Below are 12415 nucleotides of genomic sequence, written 5' to 3' on the forward strand. Positions count from 1 at the left end.
TGCCAAATATGATGACATCAAGAATGTAGTGAAGCAGGCAGCAGAGGGTCCACTAAAGGGCATCCTTGGTTACACTGAGGACCAGGTTGTCTCCTGTGACTTCTACAGTAACTTCCACTCTTCCATCACTGATGCTGAAGCTGGCATTGCTCTCAGTGACAACTTTGTGAAGTTTATTTCCTGGTATGACAATGAATATGGCTGTTATAACAGGGTGGTGGACCTCTTGGCCTACATGGCCTTCAAGGTGTAAAAAATCCTGAACCATCCATTCCCAAGCATGGACACTGAGAGCAAGAGAGAGGCCCTCAGTTGCTGAGGAGTTCCTGTCCCAACTTGGGCCCCAACATTGAGAATCTCCCTCACGACTTCTATCTCAGACCCCCATAGGGAACCCTCCCTACTCTCTTGAATACCATCAATAAAGTTCCGCTGCACACCCACCAAAGAAAGGAGGGATATTACTTTGATTTTTTTTCGTGTGTTGTTTGTGCATAACCTGTATTTGTGGGGTCATGAAGATATCTTACTCTGTTATAAATTTGTAGCATTAAGTTAATTTTCTTGTGATGGTCTATTTGGGCTATGTATGACAGGTACTTATGAGTTAGCCTCCTGCAATCTTCAAGAAACATCAGCAGTCACTAGGGCTCAGGTTCCTGATTGTTAGAGTGTGGGAATTAAGCTATTATTTTGGTCCTTTGTCTCAATGCTTTTTTTTTTACATGTTTTTCCTTTTATTATTAAAAAGAACTGAATTATCAAATTTTAAAACAGGTATTTTGGAAAATGAAAAAGGAAGGCATGCTCATATTACTCAATGAGTTATTCATTATATCTATTATAACTAACAGCTGCTTATTTAAATTCCTAATGTTCATTTTCAGAATCAATAAATATCTTCATAAGAGAGCTGCTCAGGCACTCACACTTCTGCACATAGTAACTGTTCCTGGCTTTCAGGCACTTCCTTTCTTCCACACAACCTATGCAGACTGTCACTGGTTCTCAAATTCTAAGTGTAAGCAGACTTTTTCCTCACAAGAAACTTTACCCAAATAATCAATTATTCACAGTCTTCTCAGCACACTTTCTGCTTTGTTGCTGGGCTACTAAAACAGTGTTGTTTCTACCAATACTCTTAGTGAGATTGTAAATATTTTTATTTTTTTTTAAATCTTTATTAGCCAGGTGGTGGTCGTGCACAATTTTAATCTCAACTCTTGGGAGGAAGAAGCAGGTTTATTTCTGGTGGTGCCCACTTTTAATCCCAGCACTTGGGCGTAGAAGCAAGTGGATCTCTCTGAGTTTAAGGCCAGCCTGATCTTCATAATGAAACTACACAAAGAAACACTGTTTTAAAAACAAGAAACAAAACAAAACAAAATGTATCAAGTTTTTTAAAAATGGCAGACTGATCAAATGTACCTTTAAAAACATGTATACCTCCTAGATAATAATCACTGTTTTTTTCCCAAAAGGTTAGAAAGTTAGAATTGTCTAATAGTAGGCTTCTCAGTATTTCAAAATATAAGTGTGTGGTCTGAGAGATCATTCATCCTAACACAATAGTCATAAAGTCTACTTGTGAATAAGCCACAGTTTTTTTCTACTCACTCATTTAAAGAGAAACTTCCTTATTTCCAGTTGAGAATACCAAACTGTTAAAAATAATCTTGGGTAGTGTGTGTGTTTGTGTGCATTTGCATGAGTGTTTATGTGTAGTGTATTGCTCATTTCACTAAATGTCTAGGACACATTTGAATAATAACTCTGTGGTAGTTTGAATGAGAGTGGACCTCAGGCTCATAGATTTGCATGTTTATTCATCTAAGACATGGCACTATTGGGAGGTGTGGCCTTGTTGGAGAACCATACTGTTGTTGTAACATATTATAAATTTGGGGTTGAGGCTTCGGCCCTTTCTCTTCACTCTTGCTATTAGTACCCAGTATTGGTTATTCTGAACAGTCTACCTTGCTATATATTTAAAAAATCTGTTTGTTGAAATACAAACAATAGCTCACTGGGGATTTTATTCAGTGTGTATTGAATCTACTGATCAAGTAGGGAAGACCTGGCATCTCAACAGTGTTGGGTCTTGCTATTCATAAATATGAGATGCCTAGGAATTGATACACACTAGTTTCAGTTTACTTCGTATAACTATTGTACCTTCTTCATGAGCATGTCAACATTTCTTAAGGTCCATTGCCAAGCATGATTATTTTTTAGTGCCACAATAAATGATATCCTTTTTAATTTAAATTCCAATCCTGAATTCATGCTGTACAAAAAGTGTTTTTATATATTAATCTTCTAGATTCTAACATTCCTATATTCTCTTATTAACTTTGCTAGTATTCTATTGATTATGCGCACACAGACACTGTCACACACACACACACACACACACACACACACACACAACACCTGTGAGTAGACAAGGGTTTGTTTCTTTATTACAACCTGTAAGCTTTTCATTACCATTTTGTCTTATTGCATTGCATTGAACATTCAGCATAGTGTTAAACAGGAGTGTGAAGGGAGCAGCCTTGTCTGCTCTCCAGCCTTAGGAACCAGCATCTAGCTTTTAACCATTACATGTGCTCACCGTGTTATGCCACAGGCTATTTGAGGACATCTTTTTTTCTAAAACAGACCAATGAAGTTCCTTCTCTAGGTCTATTTCTCTGTGGGTGTTTAGTCATGAATCAGTAAAGAACTTTGCCAAATATATTTTCTGCATATTTCAATGTGATTATGAGATTTTTTTCACTTATAGTCTATTTTTAATAGATGGATTATATTAAATTTTTGAATATTTAATCAGTCTTACATACCTGCAGTAATATCTCACTTGATCGTGTTGTTTGTATAATTTGGGTTTGCAAATATTCTGTTCAGGGTTATTGAATCTGTATTCATAAGAGATTTTCATCTGTACTTGACATTGTCACAGTTTGAATGACCTTGTTTGAGTAACATGGGTTATTCTGGATTCACAGAAACAATAAAGAATGTTTCTCCTGTTTCTGCTCTAGGAACATGTAGAAAATGGGAAGTCCAATGAGATTCAGAGACAGACAAATTTCTTCTCTCCTCTTGAGAAAGTTAATTTTCATTTAATTCCTTTAATAGACATATTTCTGCTAAAGTTATCAATTACACACACATACACATACACAGACACATTCACAAACACACACATGCACATACGCACACAATGCCTCCTCTCTGATCAGTGCTTTGTTCTGCCTGCATATTTCTTGACTGTTTTAATTTGCTGTATACCAGTTGCTTTTCTGTTGTTGCTGTGGTTTTGTTTACTCTGAGAACCAGCTTCTTTTTGGTTTTATTTTCTCAGTTTTATCTTCATTGATATTGCTGTGAGCTTATTAATTTTTCTGTTTTCCTGTCCTAGGTATAGACTGTATTCTTGTAGCTTCTTAAGGTAGAAACTTGGACTTTGGATCTATATTCTTTTATAATATATGAACTCAATAATATGTATTTCCCCATTTGAATTATTTCCCTGTTGTCCACATATTTTATTTAATAGTGGTCCTCCTATTCATGTCAAAATAGTTTCAGGTCATATACACATATACACATGTGTGTATATACATTATACATATGTATATATGTACATATATACACACTCTGTTTATCATTGTGTGTTTATAGAAGTGTTCTGAGTAATCTCCAAACACTTACACATTTTGTGTTTTATTATTTTTCTGACTGACTTCTGGTTTCCTGACTCTGAAGTCTAGGAACATGCAATGTGTGATTTCTATTCTTTTATATTTGTTGCGGTATATCTATCTTATGGACAAGAATGCAGTTCTTGGTAAATGTTCCAACTGAGCTCAGGAAAGATGCACACCCTGTGGCTGTTGAGTAAAGTGTTATTTGCTTTCACTTGTTTGATGTTGATGATTGGTGTGACTGCACCTTTAGTGGTGTTATTACATTAGAGTTGTTACATAATGACAAGTTTAGATGCTTGTTGAAATCACCAAGTATAAGAGTAGATTGTTTATATTTCTTCTTGCAGTTTAGTCCATTTTTGCCTCACATTTTTTATGATCTGTTATCAGGCACAAGTACAGTAAGAATATATCACTTCCTGCCCCTTTCTTCTTTTATTGACATACATATTGACTCTTAGCCTATAAATTTCTGTGTGTAATATCTACCTTCTCCCAAAAGAGTCCAATATCATAAGACCTGGAAATTAGTATGTTTGGAACTCATAAGAACTCAATCAATAATTTTAAAATAAATGAATAAAATAACAAATTGATAAATGAACAGCCTCCCACACCATATATCACAATGTGTGTTATTTTTAAGAGGATTTGCTCTTTTTCTTTGTGTGAGAATTTGGTCTGCATGCACGTATGTTTATCAAGTGAATGCCTGGTGCCTGTGAAGATCAGAGGAAGGATTTAAATATCCTGGAATGGAACTCCTGGAACTAGAGTCACAGAGGTTTGTGAACTGCTATGTGGGTTCTGGGAACTGAACCCTTGGACTTGAGAAGCCTCATGCTGAATTAGCTCTCTAGCACTGTCCTCCAGTCCCCATCTATATTATTCTTTCTTTACCAATATTCAGGTCAACAGTAACTCATATGCTTGAATTAACATTTTTGTATAAGAAATGTAGTTGTCTAGGAAACTAAAGGTCAAAATGGAAGACCCTCCACAAGAAGTATGATCATTGTTTTCAAAAGCAGTCCTTTCCCAAGCTTCCCTCACTGCCGAGACTGGCATCTTGACTTACACCATATCTTGAGTTTCTGTCTTGTTATTGGATGCTATACTTTGATCTCTTCTTTGTAGATAGTATGCAATAATAATGCAAATCAACTTTTGACAGAGTCTACAAATTTTACACAAAGAAACGTGTTTTGTGCCCAAGAGAAGATAAATGCTAAATCAATCACAAAACAATTACAATGAGATATGGCACAGTTAAACTAGTTAACATGACAGAGAAGAAAGCTGACAGCCATCATTGTGTGACAGATGTCTCAAACAGTTATTGTAAGACTGAGTTAATAGCTTGTTTGGTTAAATGTTTGCCTTGCAAACATGAAGATTCAGTTTGATACTCTCAAGCTTCTCCCCATCACCCCACCACCAATAAAACTAGCAGAGTAGCATTCATTTATGATCCCAGGGTTAAGAAGCAGAAGCTGAAGAATCTACAAAAGTTGTGGAACAAACAAAAAAGCCTTCTAGTGACTTCCAGGACAGTGAGAGACCCTATCTCATAATACAGTCAGTGTTACATGAAGAAAAACAACAGATGAGGTTGTTCTCTAGTGTCCATGAAAACACACACACACACACACACACACACACACACACACACACCAATGAATAAATTTCTCTTAGCAAGTATGTTGTAAATGTCATCAGAAGGGCATTTTCTGTCATTTGATCATCAAATCTTAAAAATGCTCTGTTAAATAAAAGATAAAGTCATACCTCTATATTTTGTGACTAGAAATAAGCACCAATAAGTCTAGAATTTACAAATCTTCTAATCTAGCCTTTCCTCCTTTCTCACCCCAGCTCTGTGTCTCACCCGTCTTTCCTTGGAAACATGCTGGCCATGACAACCAGGAATTCAGCTTTCCTTCCTTTTCCCATTCCTCGTTCTCAGCCATCAGCACTGGAGAAATTCTCTTCCCAGGAAAGACTGCCATGCTGGCCAAAGAACAAAGTCTCCAATTCTAATTGCTAGTCCCATCTAAAGTGCTATAGCAGGCCATTTGCAAGAGCCTGCCTTTCCTCTCTTCATCTGTTCCCTGTGGATTCCTATGCAGGAGACTTCAATACCCCACTTTCACCAATACACAGGTCATTCAGACAAAAAAATCAGAAAAATGCTGAAGAAATGAATGATGGAAAAATGTAATATCAGAAGCAAAAAAATCCATCCAGGTGAAAAGAAAGAAAGTGGGGAGAGGAAAGATAACATGATATCACAAACCTAAATGTACCTACGAGATAGAGAAAATTTCACCTGAACACAAAAGAATATACTTTCTTCTCAGCATCTCATGGACCTTTCTCTAAAGTTGAGCACATAATTGAACTCGAAGCAAGTCTTAACAGATTCAAGGAAATTGAAATAATACCCTGATTGCTAACTGACCATCACAGATTAAGGCTGAAGATCAACAAAAGAAACAACAAAAACCTTACAAATTTATGGAAACTGAACAACACATTACTGAATTTAAAAATCAGTGATGACAAAAATTAATACAGAAATTTCTATGTTTTAAAAAATAAGTGAAAATACACAAATTAATGGGGCACAAGAAATGACAACCTAAAGATTGGAAAACTCAAAGCATTTTGACTAAAATATGGAACCAGATAAGGTTTCCACACCTATGAAGTCTTAGCTACAGCAATAAGGTAATTGAAAGAAATCAAGGGGAAACAGATAGAACTGTAAGAATTCAAAGTATCTTTATTTTCTGATGATATGATAGAATACATAAGTGACCTTAAAACTTCCAGGGTGTACTCCTACAGCTAATAGGCACTTTTAGCAATGTAACTGGATACACAATTAACTCTCAAAAGTCAGTAGCCCTCCTATATACAAATGACAGACTAAGGAAGAAATCAGAGCAGCACTAGCTTTCAGAAGAGACTCAAATAATATAAAATATCATGGGGTAGCTCCAACCAAGCAAATAAAAGACTTGCATGATTAAAAACTTCAAGCATTTGAAGAAAAAAATTGAAGAAGATATCAGAAGATGGAAAGATCTCCCATGCTCATGGATCAGTAGGTATCTTAGTAGAAACAGCCAACCAAGCAAAAGCAATCTACAGATGCACTGATATCACTATCAAAATTACAACACAGTTCTTTACAAACTTTAAATGGCAATTGTCAATTGTCAATATATAGAAACACACAATACAAAACAACTACAACAAAATTAGGAGAGCTAAACAATCCTGAATAATACAAGAACTGTTGGAAACATCACCATCCCTGACCTCATTTTACTTCAGATGCATTGTAGTAAAGACAGCATGATATTGGCACAAAATAGCCATGCTGGTGGTAAATGAAACTGAGTTGAAACGTAGACATAGATTCACACCTATGGATGACTGACTTTTTTAATTAAATAAAAGACACAGAAATACACACTGGAAAAAAGACAGAATCTTCAATAAATGCTTCTTGTCAAACTGAATGTGCGCAGGAAGAAAAATACAAGTAGACCCATACATATCACACTGCATAAAAACTCAAATCCAAATGAATCAATGACCTTAACACAAAACCAGATATACTGAACCTGACAGACGAGATAATGGACAATAGCCTTGAACTCATTGGTACAGGAAAAGATTTTCTGGACAGAACATCAATAGTACAGGTATTAAAGTCAACAACTAATAAATGGGACCTTATGAAACTGAGAAGTTTCTGTAAGGCAAATGACATCATCATTCAGACAAAGTGACTGCCTACAGAATGGGAAATATTTTTTCCAACTACACATTTGATAGAGGACTAATATCTAAACCATAAAGAACTCAAAAATTGGAAATAAAAAAAATAAACAATTCAATTTTTAAATGGACTACAGATATAAACAATGGATTCTCCAAAAAGAAAACTCAAATCGCTGAGAAAGACTTAATGAGATGTTCAACATCTTTACTTGTCAGGAAAATGCAATCGAAAGTTCTTTGAGTTTTCATCTTATACTAGTGGCCAAGATCAATAAAACAAATGACAGCTCATGCAAGAAATGATGTGGAGCAAGAGAAATACTCATGCATTGACAATGGGAGTTCACACTTGCACAGCTACAGTGGAAATCAGTGTAGTGGTTGCTTTGGAAGCTGTCGATAGATTTCTCTCAAGATCCAGCTATATAAGTCTTGGCATATACCCAAAGAATTCTACATCCTACTACAAATACGCTTATTCAACCATGTTTATTGCTATTCTATTTATAATAGTCAGAAACTGGAACCAGAGTAGATGTTCATCAATGAATAAGTGAATAAAAATAATGTGGTACATTTATACAATGGATATTACTCAGCCATTTAGAAATGAAAGAAGAAAAAAAAAAAGAAATCCATAGGTAAATAGATGAGGCTAGAAAAAAAGTCACTCAAATGAAGTAACTCAGATTCAAAAGAACAAACATGGTAGGCATTCACTTGTAAACTAATATTAGTGCTTAAATCTTTGGTAAGTAGGCTACAATCCACAGAATCACAGAGATTAGGTATAGAATAAGGAATTTGAGGGAGAACTTGATTTTCATAAAAAGAGTAAATAGAATAATAGGAGAAATACATATGAATGGATGATGGGAGTAGGAATTATAGGGATGAAGTTAAGAAAGTGTTAAATGAGGCAATATTGGAAGAGACAGCCAAAACTAAAGGCCATTTAACAGGTTGTTTAAAAACCTAAAAATATACAAAAATGAATATGATCTAAATAGAATCACAATGCAAAATATAGACAACTCTCATCACCAAATAAAAATTCTGGGAATTAATTTTAGCTAATCAAGCTTTTAGCCAAAGGGATTCTCTGGGAACTCTCAAACAACCCAAATCAATGCTATTGGTTGCTCTATACAGACCAATATTAGTAGTATGTGAAGATAATATGTGCACAGCCCATTGAATGTGGAATGATTGAGCTGGTGCCTATCTAGAGCCTTCACCACTACTGATCAGTGTTTCTAGTACTTTGCATGATACTGTGGAGAAGGTAGACATTAACCCAGTTACAAATGCTTTGAACAGCAATGGTGACATCCACAGATATGCAAGTATAACAGTGGCACAAAGCTTGTGGAAGTAACCAGGCAGCAGCTGGTTAAATTTAATTTCCCTAAGATTGACCCTATCTCAACAATGCTGAAGTAGCCAAAAGTGCGACTAGATACTGTTCATGAAAAAAAAGTTATTTCTTTTCTTTATCTCAACTAGCTGTCAAATAAATGAGACATAGACTATAAGATTTATTCAACCAAGCTTTATGGCACAATATCCGAGCAGTATATTAATACTATTTTAATCCTTTAAAATAATCTAACTCCAAACCAAAGTCCCTGAGATACTCACACTTTAGTATGAATCTAACTTTCTCTACTCCAAGTGTGTCCCCATTGTGGCTCCTCTATCCTATGTTTATCATGAATCTTCTTCTTCTGTCTCTACCTCCCTTGCCTGGAATGGGAAGTCCAGCCTGATTCACTCCCCTGTTCAGCTTTTATTGATGAAGCAATGAATAAATAAGGAACGATGTTTATATGACCAAGATTCAGATACTTAGAATCAGCCTTGCAATGCCATGTCTTGATTGCAACCAGACATGGGAGCAGAGAAATCAGTATTTGAACAATACAAGAATAATAGCAGTGCACAATAATTTCATCTACAAGATAGGCCTAGGACCTAGGTGAAACTCAAATACTACTGTCTCCTGAAAAAGCACAGGAACAACTTACTCTAATGACATTCTGTTATAATTCATAGATTAGTGTCATGCTCAGACATCATCAGAGAAGCTTCCTCTTGTATTATATAAGAACAAATACAGAGTTCCACGGCTCTACAGTGTGAAAAGTATGAAATATCCTGGAATGTTCAGTCCTCAATGCAATGCCCATCAATTCTCTCTTCTTATGGCTCAGTGAATCCTGCAGAAGGGTAAGTGTAAGAAACAGAGGAGATGGAAGATACCAAGGAAACAAGGTCTTCTAAATACAGAAGGACCAATGCACATATCAATGCATAGAGATAGTGGTAGCATGCACAGGTCTATGCCAGATGGGGCCAGTGATGAAGAGGGGAATTGGACACAAACACACATACCTAATCTATAAACTATCCCCAATTGGTAACCACTCACAATGTAAGTTTAGTTTTCTCAAACAAAGTCTTATTAGGTATACAAATCACTCTTAATATCAGGCTGCGTAAATACCAGGACATGCCCAACACAAAACAAACTCTAATTTATGAGGTTATTTTGTCTGATAATACTTTGAGTTGTGGAGAGCGGGTGTGGCGGCAGTCCAAAGATGGTGCTTGGGACTCCGGCCTAGTCTTGTGACTAGCACCTGACTTCCTCCTGCCCCCAAGATTAGCCACTCCCACTGAACGAGCTGCACAGAGACACCCATGACACAAGATCAGGCCAGATGACTGGGACCTATGAACTGCAGCCACACAACATGGACTGAAGAGGTGGAGTTGAGAGAAGATAAAAGGGACTTCGCTTGGGGGCAGAAGGGGAAAAGAGAAACAGAAAGAGAGACAGAAAGGAGAGAGAAAGATTTTCAGTTGCATGCTGTAAGGTTCCTGAATAAACTGCTTTGAGAAGAATGTGGTGTTGTCGCTCCTTTTCTGCTGGTTGGAGATGGTAGCGACATTGTGTATTTTTCTAGTACCCCTATAAGACTTTATATTATGGTTTCTAATTTTGTAGTTTGGGAAAATTTTTGTGTGTGTCAATGTGTGTGTATCTACATCTTTCATTAGGCTCTTTGCCTTTCTTTATATTTGTATGTCTTATTCTATCTTATCCTATACATATTTGACTGCTTTTGTTTCATCTTATTTTATTATTATTATTTTTTAGATTCCTATTTCTAATAAAAGAATTTAAAAAGGGTTGTTTAGGTTTAAATGGGTATGATCTTGGAGGATTTGGAAGAGGAAGAACCATAATCAGAATATATCGTATGAAAAAAAAAAAAAACGATTTTCAATTTTTAAAGTTCTAAGCATCCACAGATAAATTGATTTCCTCATTCTTAAATAAAATGATAAGTTGGAATTTGATCTTCTCACCTGTGAGGCGAATCTCTACGTATGATACTTGGCTTTGTTTCTCAAGAAAATGCCATAATTGTATGTATTCTACCGTCTTCCTTCTGGTTCTCCTTTAAAATATACTAACATTAGCCAAACCATTTAGTGACTTTTATCAAATCACTGCTCTCAAGGTAACGCAAGCATGTGCTTCCAGAGAGCTGGTGGGTGTTTGTGTGTTTGCTTGTTTTGTTTTAAAGGAACTGGTATTGATTTCCCTACCCTTCTTTTCAGCATTTTTCTTTAAGTAACGCTAATTTTAGGTGTAGAAGTTAAGAGTCAGAATACGGTCATGATATTGTTGGGCGTTCCCCGTAAGTGAAGCAAAGGGTGGCTTGCATCTCGCCCATTCTATGTCTGTCCCCCACCTGTCTTAGAGCTCCATGAGAGAAGGAACTATTTTTACTGTCCTGTGATCCAGCACCAAGGACAGAGAACTGTGCTACAATCAGGAATGACTAAAAACATGCTGAGAATTTCCTCAAAGATTTGCAAGCCAATATAAGTTCACGGTCCTGTTTTGGTGGAAATTATAGATCTCTGGAGACAGAACACTGATGAGGAATATTAACTCTACTCTTCATATCACTAGTTAGCTCAAGCTATTAGCCCCTTTAATTTACTTCCAATGATCATAGTGGGGGACAGTATGCGAGATCTTCATTTTGTTAATATTCAAAGTAGCTGTTCACCTTTATCACAGATTGGACTATAAAAACAACTGGTAAGACAGAGCAATGCTAAATAACTAGGTCTTGTGGGAAAATGAATCAATTTCAGGGATTTGGCTCATATTTCTGAGGGATTCATGCTGCCAGAGCTGTCCAGGTCAACTATTAAAATTAAAGACTGGAGTTGGTACCTGTATCAGTTTGCTTTTCTTAGAAACAAATGCCAAGAGGTCTATTGGGAAATAGATCTGCGAAGGATAAAGAGACAACAGCAGAGTCAGCAAGAGCAGGCTTAGCACTCACTAAAGCATAAAGGCCTGAGGGTTAGTAGGGGAAGACATTCCTATAGTTTCAAGAAAGTCATTCAAACTACAATGGAATCTCCAAGCAACAGTTGCCTAGCAGCCAATGTTTAACAGAAACCATCTCTAATAACATCCCCATTGTGGTTAGACATTGATTTGCAACAGCCAGGAAAAACTAATCCAACTAAGTGGTGGGTCTGAAGAGATAGTTTTTTTTTTTTTTTTTTTGTTTTTTTTTTTTTTTTTTTTTTTTTTTTTTTTTTTTGAGCTGTCAATCTACCAGTCTACAAAATGGCTCTTGAAAGAGATCTTATCAGTGCCATAATACACACACACACACACACACACACACACACACACACACACACACATCTGGTTTTATGCCAGTACTATGCATTTTATTATTACCACCACCACCACCACCATCATGATCACTATTATTGGGACTGCAATATATATTGATATCAGAAGTGGTAACCACTCTAGAATGTTGGTTGTTGTTGTTGTTTAGTATTTTTTTGAATAGATGGTGCCT

This window comes from Micromys minutus, assembly GCF_963924665.1.
Source record: "Micromys minutus genome assembly, chromosome: 8".
Classification (NCBI taxonomy): domain Eukaryota; kingdom Metazoa; phylum Chordata; class Mammalia; order Rodentia; family Muridae; genus Micromys; species Micromys minutus.